General features: G+C 44.0%; 1 protein-coding gene across 1 annotated transcript in view; it reads left to right on the top strand.

The window, feature by feature from the left end:
• The first annotated feature begins 1756 nt into the window (after positions 1-1756).
• PLAGL1 (PLAG1 like zinc finger 1) overlaps positions 1757-11478 on the top strand; it is a 48848-nt gene continuing 39126 nt past the window's right edge. The window contains exon 1 of the mRNA XM_068151001.1: positions 1757-2001. The gene's annotated coding sequence lies outside the window, so the exon portion shown is untranslated. The remainder of the gene's footprint in view (positions 2002-11478) is intronic.

Here is an 11478-nt window from a genome sequence, read left to right as displayed (position 1 = left end):
ATGGCTGTTCTGCTGCTGGCAGAAATCATGGGTTTCAAAGAGCTGTAGTGAGAACAACTTAAAAGAATACACCTATTAAAGTGTTTGCTCACTTGCTTATATGCATTAAACATGAGCCTCATCTTGCCCATTGATAATGGCTACAGCTTTGGGAGCCTGCAGAAGCTGTATTATTTTAACAGGAGCACTATAACAGCAGTAGCTCTGTCCTGCCCTCTGGCGGGAGACACCTTTAGGCCAGTATGACAGTACCTAACATAGTGAAAGAGTGAAGCTATTTCGGTGTGGTTTCTCACTGCCAGAATTTCCTTATTGGTACAAACCTGAAGCTAGACGTGGCCTGGAGTATATCTCAGTGGTCTGTCTGTGATGCTGCATTATTGCAGTATCATTATGGTTATAAAATGCTTTATATTGCCTCACTTCTCCTGAGCCACAGCACTTCTGGTACTTTCAGGTTTCTGTGGCCTTGGTTATTAACGTATGATAACATTGGCATACATATATTGTTGCTGGCAGGTGAAGTTAATAAATGTGACAGTGAACTGTAGCAGCTGTGGCAGTGGCATACCCCCTGCTGCTGGCTGCTGTGAGGTTCATGAATTGAAGGGGGGGGGGGGGGGGGCTGGGGGGGAAGGAGGAGGAGGGGGAGGAAAGTCTAGCTGAGAGGCCAGTACCATAACACTTCAAAGTGCCCCAAAAAGATCTTTTATCTGTCAGAGTCCTAGCTGGATCTTGCAGCCACTGATAACACACACTGTTAAAAATGACCTAACAGTGAAATTTAACTTCATAGGAATCATCATCAGTCACACTTTGGCAATTGAAATAGTTTCTACTTTAATAATAACTTTTTTTAAAAGATGATCACATTGGAATGTACTCATAGGTATGGTGGGTTACAGAGTACATCTCAGACACTATTTAATGGGCAAATACCAGCAGACCAAACATTACCATTTCAATTGATGGTAATTAATCAATCAAATACATTAGTTTCAAAGAGTTATCTAGTTAACTACAGTTCAAAAACAAACCACAACATGCTGAATCATAGGATCACTGAATAGGATCACTGACAGGTCTAGATAGCTTGGAAGTGATCTCTGGATCCCTTCAGACCCATCTTCTCTAAAGGGCAAGGTCCTGCTGCACTTGGACTAGCCGGGGTGTAGTACTGCTGAAAGGGATTTTGATTCACGTGGAGAACTTTCCATAGGAGGTAAGACTGAAGGAACTGGGGTTGTTCAACCTGGAGGAACGTCTGCTGGTTCGGATCATGATTTTCTAGCACTGAAATGGTGGTTATGGAGAAGGTGAAAGTATCTCCACAAGGATGACTCGTGACAGGACGAGAAAGAAACAGTCACATGTTGGTTCAGGGAAAATGCCAGCTGGGCTGGCGGTGTAGACACGCTCCCTCCCTGCGCCGCTCAGCTTGCCGGAGTGCAAGAGTGCAGCAAGCCCCCGAGATAACGGAGTACGTGTGCAGGAAACTCGTAACGCGGTAAGGTGCCTTCCTCCGGGGTAATGAACCAGTGCAGGAGAAGGGGGTTGTGTGGATCCTTACTCGTACGGATAACTCCGTATGGCCACTGCAGCGGCTACACCGTCGGTTGGAAAGCTTACTCACGCTCCGTTTTTAACAAGTTTTCCGATAGCGCTGTTGCAGCCTAAGCCCGAAAGCATCACCGGCGGAGGTGCGGCTCGCCCGCCCCGCCTTGCCCTGGCTCTCACCTCGGCGCGGCGCTGCCCTTCCCAGCGGCCCCCGAGAACCGCTCTCTGCCGACCACTCCGCGCTGTCCCGCCGCTCTGGAGTGGCGGGGCGGGGACGGCCGCCCCTCGGCCTGGCCCTCCTCCGCCCCGCCTGCTGCCGCCCCGCCGCCAGGCGTCTCCCCGGGGCCGGGCACCGCCGCTGGGACGGGAGGAGCCGCCGCCGCTGCTGTACTCCCCGGCCCGACGCTGGGGAAGCGGGCGGTGCCCGCAGAGCTGGGCCATGAGGTGAGTGGGGCTACACCGCGCCGGGGGCGGCAGGTGAGCCAGAGCGACGTGTGGGGCCGAGCCGAGGGCGCTCCGCCGCGCAGCAGCGGTGCCAGGCCGCTCAGGGGAGCGAGGGCCGCGCTCCGGGCGGGCCGGCAGTAGCGACGGTCTGAGGGGCGGGGGCCGGGTGGGCGGCAGAGCCAAGCACCGGCGCTGGCTGGCCGCCCGCCGCTGCAGGAAAGCGAATTGCGCCACATGTGCCCGCCTTCAGGAGGAGACTTTTCTGTTTATTTATTTTTCACTTCTACCCCTCAACTTCTCCCAAGCCCCGGCCGCCGCACAGGCTGTTCCACCGGTCCGTCCGCAGAGCCTCACACCAGAGCCCCAGGACGGGCTAACGCACTCGGGCCCGCTCCAACTCCTCTTTCCTCCGGGAACAGAAAGGCCTCAGGACTGGGGAGCTGCGAGAGGGAGCACGTCTCCTGATCTTTCCTTCGTGCCTCTCTTCAACTCCACGGCACTCGCGGTGCTTTCAGGGCAGAGTGTGGGGCAGCGGACGCTTTGCGGGGGCTCCCCTCCGGCCTGAAACCCGCGCCGCGGTCGGGGGGATTTGTTCCCGCCTGAGAAAGCATCAGCGGCCCCAAACGTGCGGCTGCCGCTAGCAAACGGGTCTCGACGCCTGCGTCAAAATCCCGACCGACAAAAGCGGCGGCGGCACGCTTTGCCCCAGGTTTTCATCCCCCTTCAACAGGGTGACAGCTTGCTGCGCTAGAGCTGTCACTGAGTCCTACGGGATCTATTTATTTTTTTTCTCCTGTGGTGAAGAGGGATTTACCAGATTGTATGGTTTTTCTTAAATGACTTTGTTAAAATTTGGCTTTCGGTTGCTCTTTATTTTCCCATTAAAAGTTTGTGTCCCATAGCCAAATAACAGTTCTTTTTTTTTTCTAGAAAGGTGAATTTGGGACAGCCAAACTTTTCTCCGAGGGCTGTTGCTTTCTCTGTGTGACTTGAGCATAACAAGTATGTTCCTTCTTACAAAGGAGGGTGAATAAGGCGGACCGCTTTTGTAGAATGTATTTAAAGTAGTTGATGAAGAGCATAAAGTAGTAGCTGTCTTTAAATGTGACTTGAAATGTAATCTTTAACCTCAGCTGATGTTTTCAATTTCTAAAGTACTGTGTAGGGCAGACCTAAACTATATTTTTTTGGGTACATAATATATCTACATACATAATCATGTGCAGCTGCTTCACCTATGTACAGGGTTATTCATATTGCCTTGATGATGAGGGTCTTCATGAATAAATACAAATGGTTTATACAGTTTCTTTCTAAAAAGTGGTAAGAGAGGATGTGTCTGGCATTACTGATGGATTAGCAAAATCAGATCTGATGGAATGAGGAAGGAAGAAGTTCCCAATCTGAATGCTTGCATATCTTGGTGTTGCAGTTGTAAAAGTAACATCAGTATGTGTGACCTGATTCTTTTTTGTCCCAGTGTTTAGCAGAAAATCTGGCCATTCAAGTCTGAGGTATCTAACCACATGCAGTGGCTCAAAGTGTCAAGTGGTCCTATCCTGACTTGGCAGCTTCTGCAAGATGAAAACACCTCTTTTACTTGTGAGATCTGCAATATTCCACTGATGCCATGTATCCAGCACTTCTGTTGTGCTCAGACCATTTGCTGGGGAGAAGGATGCTGTTATTGGGGATTTACCTTCACCGGTGCTTTCTGTCCTGAGTGTTGGTTTGGAAAAGCAGTGCAAAGAGCACTGCACCTGCTCTGTGCTGTGAAAGTAGTCATAGTGTACAACATCAAATGGAACTGTCAGGGGCAGGTGGCTCTGGGTGGAATGCGAGTCATTCTGCTGAAGAGAAGCGCAGGTGCAGTGACAGGATTAGTGACAAATTGTGTGATTATTTTTTGACATTGTGTGTGTTTGCTGCTGTGGTGCCACTGTATGTGCAGTATGTTTTCTACCATTAGTGTGCACTTACTTGGTCTGCATTGTAAGTCAAAGCAGTCAGAACCTCATTTGCAAGGACCAAGGTATAGATCTTGAAGTAGTATAACTGTGTAATAGGTTTGGATTGATACCACATTTTGAGTGGTTGAATGCCCTCAAGGTCTGACTTTTAAACAGAAACTGATAATTCTGATCACGCAGATGCTGCAAATTGATAATAGGATTATTTATGTAAGCAGTAGAATATGGGATGAGTAGAAATAAAAGCTAGAAATAAGACTACAAGGACTGTACTGGTTTCTCTGGACCTGTGCATCAGAGTAAGAACAGTTGTGGGACATTTGGAGAGTTCAATACAAGAATGCACATAAACACAATGAAGTAAGTAATGATTTCTTCAAGGCAGAAAGGGACATTAAATCATGGAGTTAGTTCTCCCAAGTTTATTGAATCCTTAGACTGACATCATCAAGTTTATTTAAACTTGCTCAGTTTTAAAGATGAAAACGAAGAGTTAACACTATTTTAAGTGCATTGCTTGTAAGCAGACTTAACATGGGCACTTGTTTTACATTCATTTTGCAGACACATGAGCCAGGCGGTCACAGCTTCATGCTTTCTAACTAAAGACAGTAGCTTCTATTTCCTTTAAATTCCGTAATCTGCTCTGCAGTGAGAATCTCCTTGTTGCAAAGCTCTCCAGCACGTGCATTTCTTTCCCTGCCTGCCCTTCTGCCAGTACTCAGTGGAAAGGAAACCGAGTAAGATAATTACCCGTCTGTATCAGTTGATACATACTTACTCCACAGTGTGCTTCAGGGACTGGCTCCCTCAAACTCCTAACTTCTTGGCTGATGATTAAAACCCAAACCCCTTAACCTTCCACCCCACCCACAAGTGAATACTCACTCCCTTTTAAAGATAGTCGGTGCTGGCATTTGATACAAGATTTCTGTGTTTGATACAAGTTTTCTGTGTTTGATACAGGTTTTCATGTGTGGGAACAGTTGACTTAACACCTAACTTTACAAACGTAAATAGTCCTCTTCAGTAAGACAATCTGGCTCACAAGATGTTTGCAGATCCAGAATGTATTCAAAGTACACATTGCCAACTGATTCCCATAAGGCTCTACTGAGTTTTTATTTTGAGATGTTCCTGCTTTCAAAGATAAGCATGATGCAAACGAGACTGCTCCAAACACCAAGGGGACAGCAGTCACACAATTCTACTTAAGCATATTCCACATGCAAGCAGCCACATCATTTAGTTATCACCAAACTCAGAAGAAACTTTTTGTTCTGTTCTCGTGTGTGTGGAAAGAAGTAGGAAATCTCTTTAAATGATGCCAAGGATAGTGCTTCTTAATGATAACTAACAGGAAATAACAAGAGTTAGGACAGAAAGACAGTCAGTCTACTTGAATTTGGTATGGGAAAATCTTGAAAGTTGGTCATAAAACTTAATTACACACACCTCCTGCAGATAATAAAATGTTTTGCTTCAAACTTTGCTTCTTAGCTAAATTGCCTCTTTCTCCCATGCATTCCTCTGAGTACGGGCTGTTTGGAATTTGATAGGAAAGAGCGTTTTGGGTTCCAGACATGTTTGACCTGACAACCTAGAAATAACAGTTCTGTAAAATGGTGGGAGTTGCAGTGCTAAATCAGGATCAGTGATGCCTTTGTAAACTAATTCTTTCTTGGAGTAGAGCGTAGATCTGCTTTTATCTTTTTCTTCCCTGCACCTAGAGTTCTATTTTAGAAGAAACTGTTTCACAGCTTCCCAGTGTTTTCTCCCACTGAACTTCCATGACTTTTCAAAGGACACCCCTGAACACACTTGTACTGTATATTCCCTTACTTAACCCCTGAAACAACTGCAGTGGAAATCAAATGCGGGAAAGGATGCATTTCTAATCTGTTTGGTGGGTCATTTAAAGGTTTAAAATAAGCTCAGTCATGCTGCATTGGTTAAGAAGAGGAGGCTCAGGGGTGACCTTCTTGCTCTCTACAACTACCTGAAGGGAGGTTGTAGCCAGGTGGGGGTTGGTCTCTTCTCCCAGGCAACCAGCACCAGAACAAGAGGACACAGTCTCAAGCTGCACCAGGGAAGTTCAGGCTCGAGGTGAGGAGAAAGTTCTTCACAGAGAGATTTGCCTTTGGAATGTGCTGCCCAGGGAGGTGGTGGAGTCACCATCACTGGAGATAAAAAAAAAAGCCTGGACGAGGCATTTCGTGCCATGGTCTGGTTGATTGGATAAGGCTGGGTGATAGGTTGGACTGGATGATCTGGGAGGTCTCTTCCAACCTGTTTGATTCTATAATTCTAATTCTAAGTCAATATCCTTGTTTCTTGTAAAGGTGTTTCTCTGTAGAGCCTTAAGTTTCAAGTAGAGAAGGATTTGTCTCCTTGAGTTACAAAGAAATTCTTGAAGATATCAGATAAACTCCTACTTCTTGTCTGTATCAGTGAAGAGCCCGATGTGGTGGGTTGAAAGTAGCTGTGCAGAACTGCGCATTTCATCTTGTCATTCTTAACTACAGTACTTCTACTGAAGTACAGAAGAAGATGTAGGGAGTACCTTGGGAATGTCACCATGTTCTGCTGTCAGTGGCACCTAGTCCCGACTCTCCAACAATTAAGTAAAGAAGAAGGTCTCCCAGCTCTGTCTGACCCACAAAGGTCGAAGTGCCAATGTTTATTCCAGCCCAACTGCCAGGAGACAGTCCTCTCTCTTATGTGGATGAATTCCCTGTCCAAACTGTTTTCTCTGTCTCTCCTCCCTTGCTCCATTGGAGGTGGGAATGGGTTTGTCATAGGATGATATTTCTCCATTGCCTATTTGCTGTATTCTGGGGGAGTAGGTGAGTTATCTCTTTTGTGCATTGAGACGCAGTAAGAAAGCAGTTATCTCTTGGGTGTTGTATAGTGTGATAGCATTCCTATTGCCTTATGGGGGCCAGGAAGTCTTGCGTTCATGGTTGTGGTAGTTTAGCTGGTGGCTGCTCAGACCTGCATGTTGCACAGAAAGCTGTTCAGTGCTGAATGTCAACTCTGTGTGCTGAGGAGTGTTGCACATGATTTGCATGATCAGACTCACTGTGTGGAATGGCTCACCATGTTCATTGCACAGCTGGCACCATGTTTTGTCTTCACACCAATGCTAGCCATGCTGAAGAAGGTTCTCCACTGCCAGTTGTGGAGCACTAGTCATTCCAGAATGACAAGATTTATCCACAGGTTAATAAATTTGCTGGGTTTTTGCTGTTGGGAGGCACTGTTTCCTGTCAACCTTCAGAAGTCACTGCCTCTCAAACAACTGTCTTATGCAAGAAGTGTCTGCAGCAAATGCAGACTAGCAGCTGTTAGAGTGCATAGGGTACTGCCACCAGCATGTCGACTGTGTGCATTGGACATACAAGTCATGGACATTGTGTAGGTAGTCTAGAAAGTGCTGTGTTGTAGACACATGGGGAGTGCAGAGGTAGCCACTGTGCCTCTGTGCAATCTATCTGATGGACAGAGCAAAGACAGGGCACAGCATTTTTACACAAGTCTTGTGCTATGGCACAGGTAGCAAAGTTGGTGTAGTTATGCTTTGCTTTTCTTCAGGGCATGTGGTAGAACTGCACTTAGGCAAATACTAGAGTAGCAGTGTCTAACCTGTGCTAGTGTGTACAATAGCAAGCAAACACAGTGTAGTAAGCAGTATTAAACTTTGCTCTTCCACTCCATCTCTTGTTTCCAGGTTCCTTTTGCTATGAATGATGTTGAGGGGGTCTTGAGGATACACAAAGATACGTTCTGCAATTTCAGTGAGGTGGATGTAGCGCAGCCTGTAGCACTGACTTGCTTCAAAACCAGTCTTTCTACAAAATGGTTTAGATTCAGCCTGTTCAGAAGAAAATAAGTTTTACTGGAAATATTTTGGCTTGTTCATGACTCACTTGTTTTTACAAGCCTAACACTCCTTTCCAGATGAATAGAGAAAGCAAGCACTTAATCTACTATAAAATATGAAATTCTGAAAAGTATTCTTATTCTCTGCTTTGCCTTCTGCAAATCCATCGTGGGAGGGAAGTTTGTGAAGAGTTTTATACTGCTGCATTGACACTCAGAACTTCCTGGTTTGGAAACCTGTTGCTTTGGATTTTTACTTTTCCTTAGAACAAAAGATTGCAGAAGCATTTGGGGTGTCTGGGGGGTTGCAGATGGATCATAATGATATTCCTATCACTGGTCATACTCAGCAAGGCTCCTGGGCCTTACTGCTTCTCGCCTAACAGCTGCCAGTGACAAGAATAATTTTCACGCTTGGAAATCATCTTTACTTGACCTGTGCGCATTTACATGCAGTTCTTCTCTCTAAAATATTCTTGCTTTGAGTGATGGATGGAATCATCTCCCTTTTTAATGCATTAATTTGCTATACAGATTTTTTGCTGTTTGCTATGGCCTGTAGAGGCTTTTGGTGAATAAAAATGTATCCTAGCTTTAAATCAGGTATTGGATAAAATGAAGAGAGGCTGCCCTGACCTAAACAGAGATTGACAAAGAAGAAAACAAAACAAGGATGAATGGGAGACAAAACTGGCTTTCCCTCTCCATCTTATTCTAAAAGAGAGAAGACTGTAAGTGGTTTCTTTCTGTAAGTTGTTTGTTTCAGTTTCAGTGATTTGTCAGCATTTAAGCCTGAATCTCAGAACTCTTCAGTCTCTGCAGGCCTCCCACCCATACAGGCAAATATTTATGAATCTCAAGCCCTAGCAAGATGAAATATTGAGTTACAGGGTGTGTAAGAGGATGTTAGAGGTCATCAATATGACTCATTTGAGAAGGGGTTGTGAGTCTCGGTCCTTTAAAAGAAAAAATGGAGGCAGATTTTTGCTAAATTTTTCATGCCACTTTTATCAGCATTAAAAATATCCACATTTTAAAATAACTTCAAAATAAGGACATTACAAGAATAGTATAGACTTCTTAACCCAATAGAAAACAGAGTGTAAAAATAAGGTTATGTTGTGCTTTCAGGCCCAGCTGCAGCTGAGCAGCATGCTGCTGCTCACACACCTGGCCCACTCATCCCTATTGCTTGGTAGGATGCAGGGGAGAAACTGGGAGCAAAACACAAACCCTGCGGGTTGAGTTAAGGGGAGTTTAATAGAACAATAGAAAGAACAGAGGAGCAACTGGAATAACACAATGAGGGGAAAAAAAGTAATCTAGAAAACAAGTCACAAATGCAATGTGCTTGCCCAACGTAGCCGACAATATCTGCCACCAGATAACCTTTCACTTGTCTCCACCAGCTCCACTTCTCCCTATATATATAGTGGGCATGAGGTTGTATGGTATGGAATACCCCATTGGCTGGCTCACCTGGCTGTCCTTGGCTTGCCCCCATCCCCTGCTTCCTGTGAAGAAAATTCACCCAATCCTAGCCAAACCCAGGACGGGTTATTTACAATATTTTGTACTGAGATCAGTAAAACAGTTCACAAAAGAGTTGAAGACAATTTACAGTGACTGTCATCTTTGATCTGAAAAAACATTAGCAGAATACAGTACATTAAAGCATGTTTTTTGGTCACATTCATTTTTTAGACTATCTAAGTCTCTGGATTTTCTTTTTGGTCAGTGATTTGCAGTGATTCATTTTGCTAGTCATTTTTGCTGTCGAAAAACTCATAGTGAGGTTATGTTAAAAATTAAATTCCAACATAACAGCAAAAATTGTTACATGGCTGCTTAGGTGCTAAGGTTGCTAATAGTGTATTTGGGTTCCAGCATCTTAAATTGCATTAAATTTTAATTTCCCACATTTTGACAAGAATGTTCTTCAAAAGTTGAGACCTTGGAGTTTCCAGAACAACCTAACCCAGCATCTCTGTAGGAAAGTATGACCTGTACCTTCAGTTTGTCCCAGCAGAGCACTGACTCTTGAATCGTATTGAATCTTCCAATCTGATGGTGATTAGCAAGCCATCAGTGACCATTTATTAGAAATCTACTGGGTTTTTGTTAACATTCTAGTGGATGTTGGAGACTAGAATGTCATGGTGCAACAAGTGAAATACACTTTAGCAGTTTGTGGGCTGAAGCCGTCCAACTATTGAATAGTGGACACTTGTAGATAGCCCGGTGTTCTGCCACTTGCAGACCTCACATCCTGTATAAACATCTGACAGAATATGTTCATGTAGGTTTTATAAATTACTAAAGTGACCTTCTGGTAACTTGGGGTACAAATGTCAAACATCTGAGTTGTTTGGGGTTATTTTTCATTAACTCACTGAACCATACTGAATGGATGTTTCAGATGTCAAAGCTGGAGTTGAAGAGGTCATGCAACTGGGTGAAGAAGTAAGAACAAATGACCTCTTGGTGAACTTCAGTGAAAGATTAGAGATCACAGGATGTTTTTCTATGTTATTGTAAGGGGCTTTTATATATCAGGGTAAGATTTAAATGAAGAAATGGTGGTCTTTGCCTTTGTTACTAGAGTGCTTGAAGAAGTTAAACAGATTTCAAGACCATCTCTAAAAAGATGCCATACAGACAGACGACTGTAATAAAAATGTCAAACTGCTGATATATGAGGTATACTTTATATCTGCCTGCACTTTGCATTCATTATTCCAAGTTCCTAATTTGATATTGGAAGTTAGTGGTCACTTACTTTTAAGTGGGATTTTTCATTCTGTGTAGGTAGTGTCTGAACAATTCATTCACTGGTCTCTACAGAGCTCTTCAGCATTACCCTTGTTATATTAGTTTCACAATTTCTTCTGCCTTTTCCTACACTGAAAAAAAAGAAGCATGCCTAGGCAAGAGTCAGTCTTCTTGAATTTATTCAAGTTTCAGTTTTGCTGCAGAAAAGGCTAGAACTACTTTGCTGTGTGGGATGAAATTTTAAACAGGTGCAAACACCGTGCATGTAATACCACATTTTGTTTGAGTAGTGTGCGAGATGTGGCACAGAATCCTGAGAAGATTTGTATACCGTACAATTACTGAGATTTCCAATCCAGGCCTTGGAAAGGCAGGAGTCCAGTGTTAGAAGCTGGCAGTATGAGTGAACAAGAGATTCAACTAATCTTTAGTTAAAAGCAGGGAGAAACTTTTGCTCTCTCCTTTATTTGAGAAACATGTTGCTGTGCTGAATATGAATGGTAATTTGTGTTGAATCTGCGTCTCTCTCTACATGTATTCAACAACTGTGAGCCACAATGTACTGATTTTTTGAATCATCATATGGCTTCATAAGCAAAGGAAAAATTAAGAAAACAGATAATGTAGTGCTTGGAAATGTGCAGCTTTCATTAATCAAGCATACATGCAGTATTTGGAGGATTTGAGTATTTTTAAAGTTGGGCACTATAGACTTTTTAAACACTATTATGAAAATGTAACCCTTAAAACTACATGCCCTTTAAGAAAAGATAAGAAATCACTCCTTGAGTTAGAGTGTAATTGCAGCAGAGTTAGTCCCTGATCCTTTAACATAACAGCTCTGTTTCAGCAA

The sequence above is a fragment of the Melanerpes formicivorus genome, unplaced genomic scaffold, assembly GCF_026170545.1.
Source record: "Melanerpes formicivorus ecotype bairdi unplaced genomic scaffold, bMelFor1.0.p_v2 SCAF_2, whole genome shotgun sequence".
In the NCBI taxonomy this organism is placed as follows: Eukaryota; Metazoa; Chordata; class Aves; order Piciformes; family Picidae; genus Melanerpes; species Melanerpes formicivorus.
The sequence above is the reverse complement of the archived record's forward strand: the minus strand, read 5'-3'. Positions and strand labels throughout refer to the sequence as shown.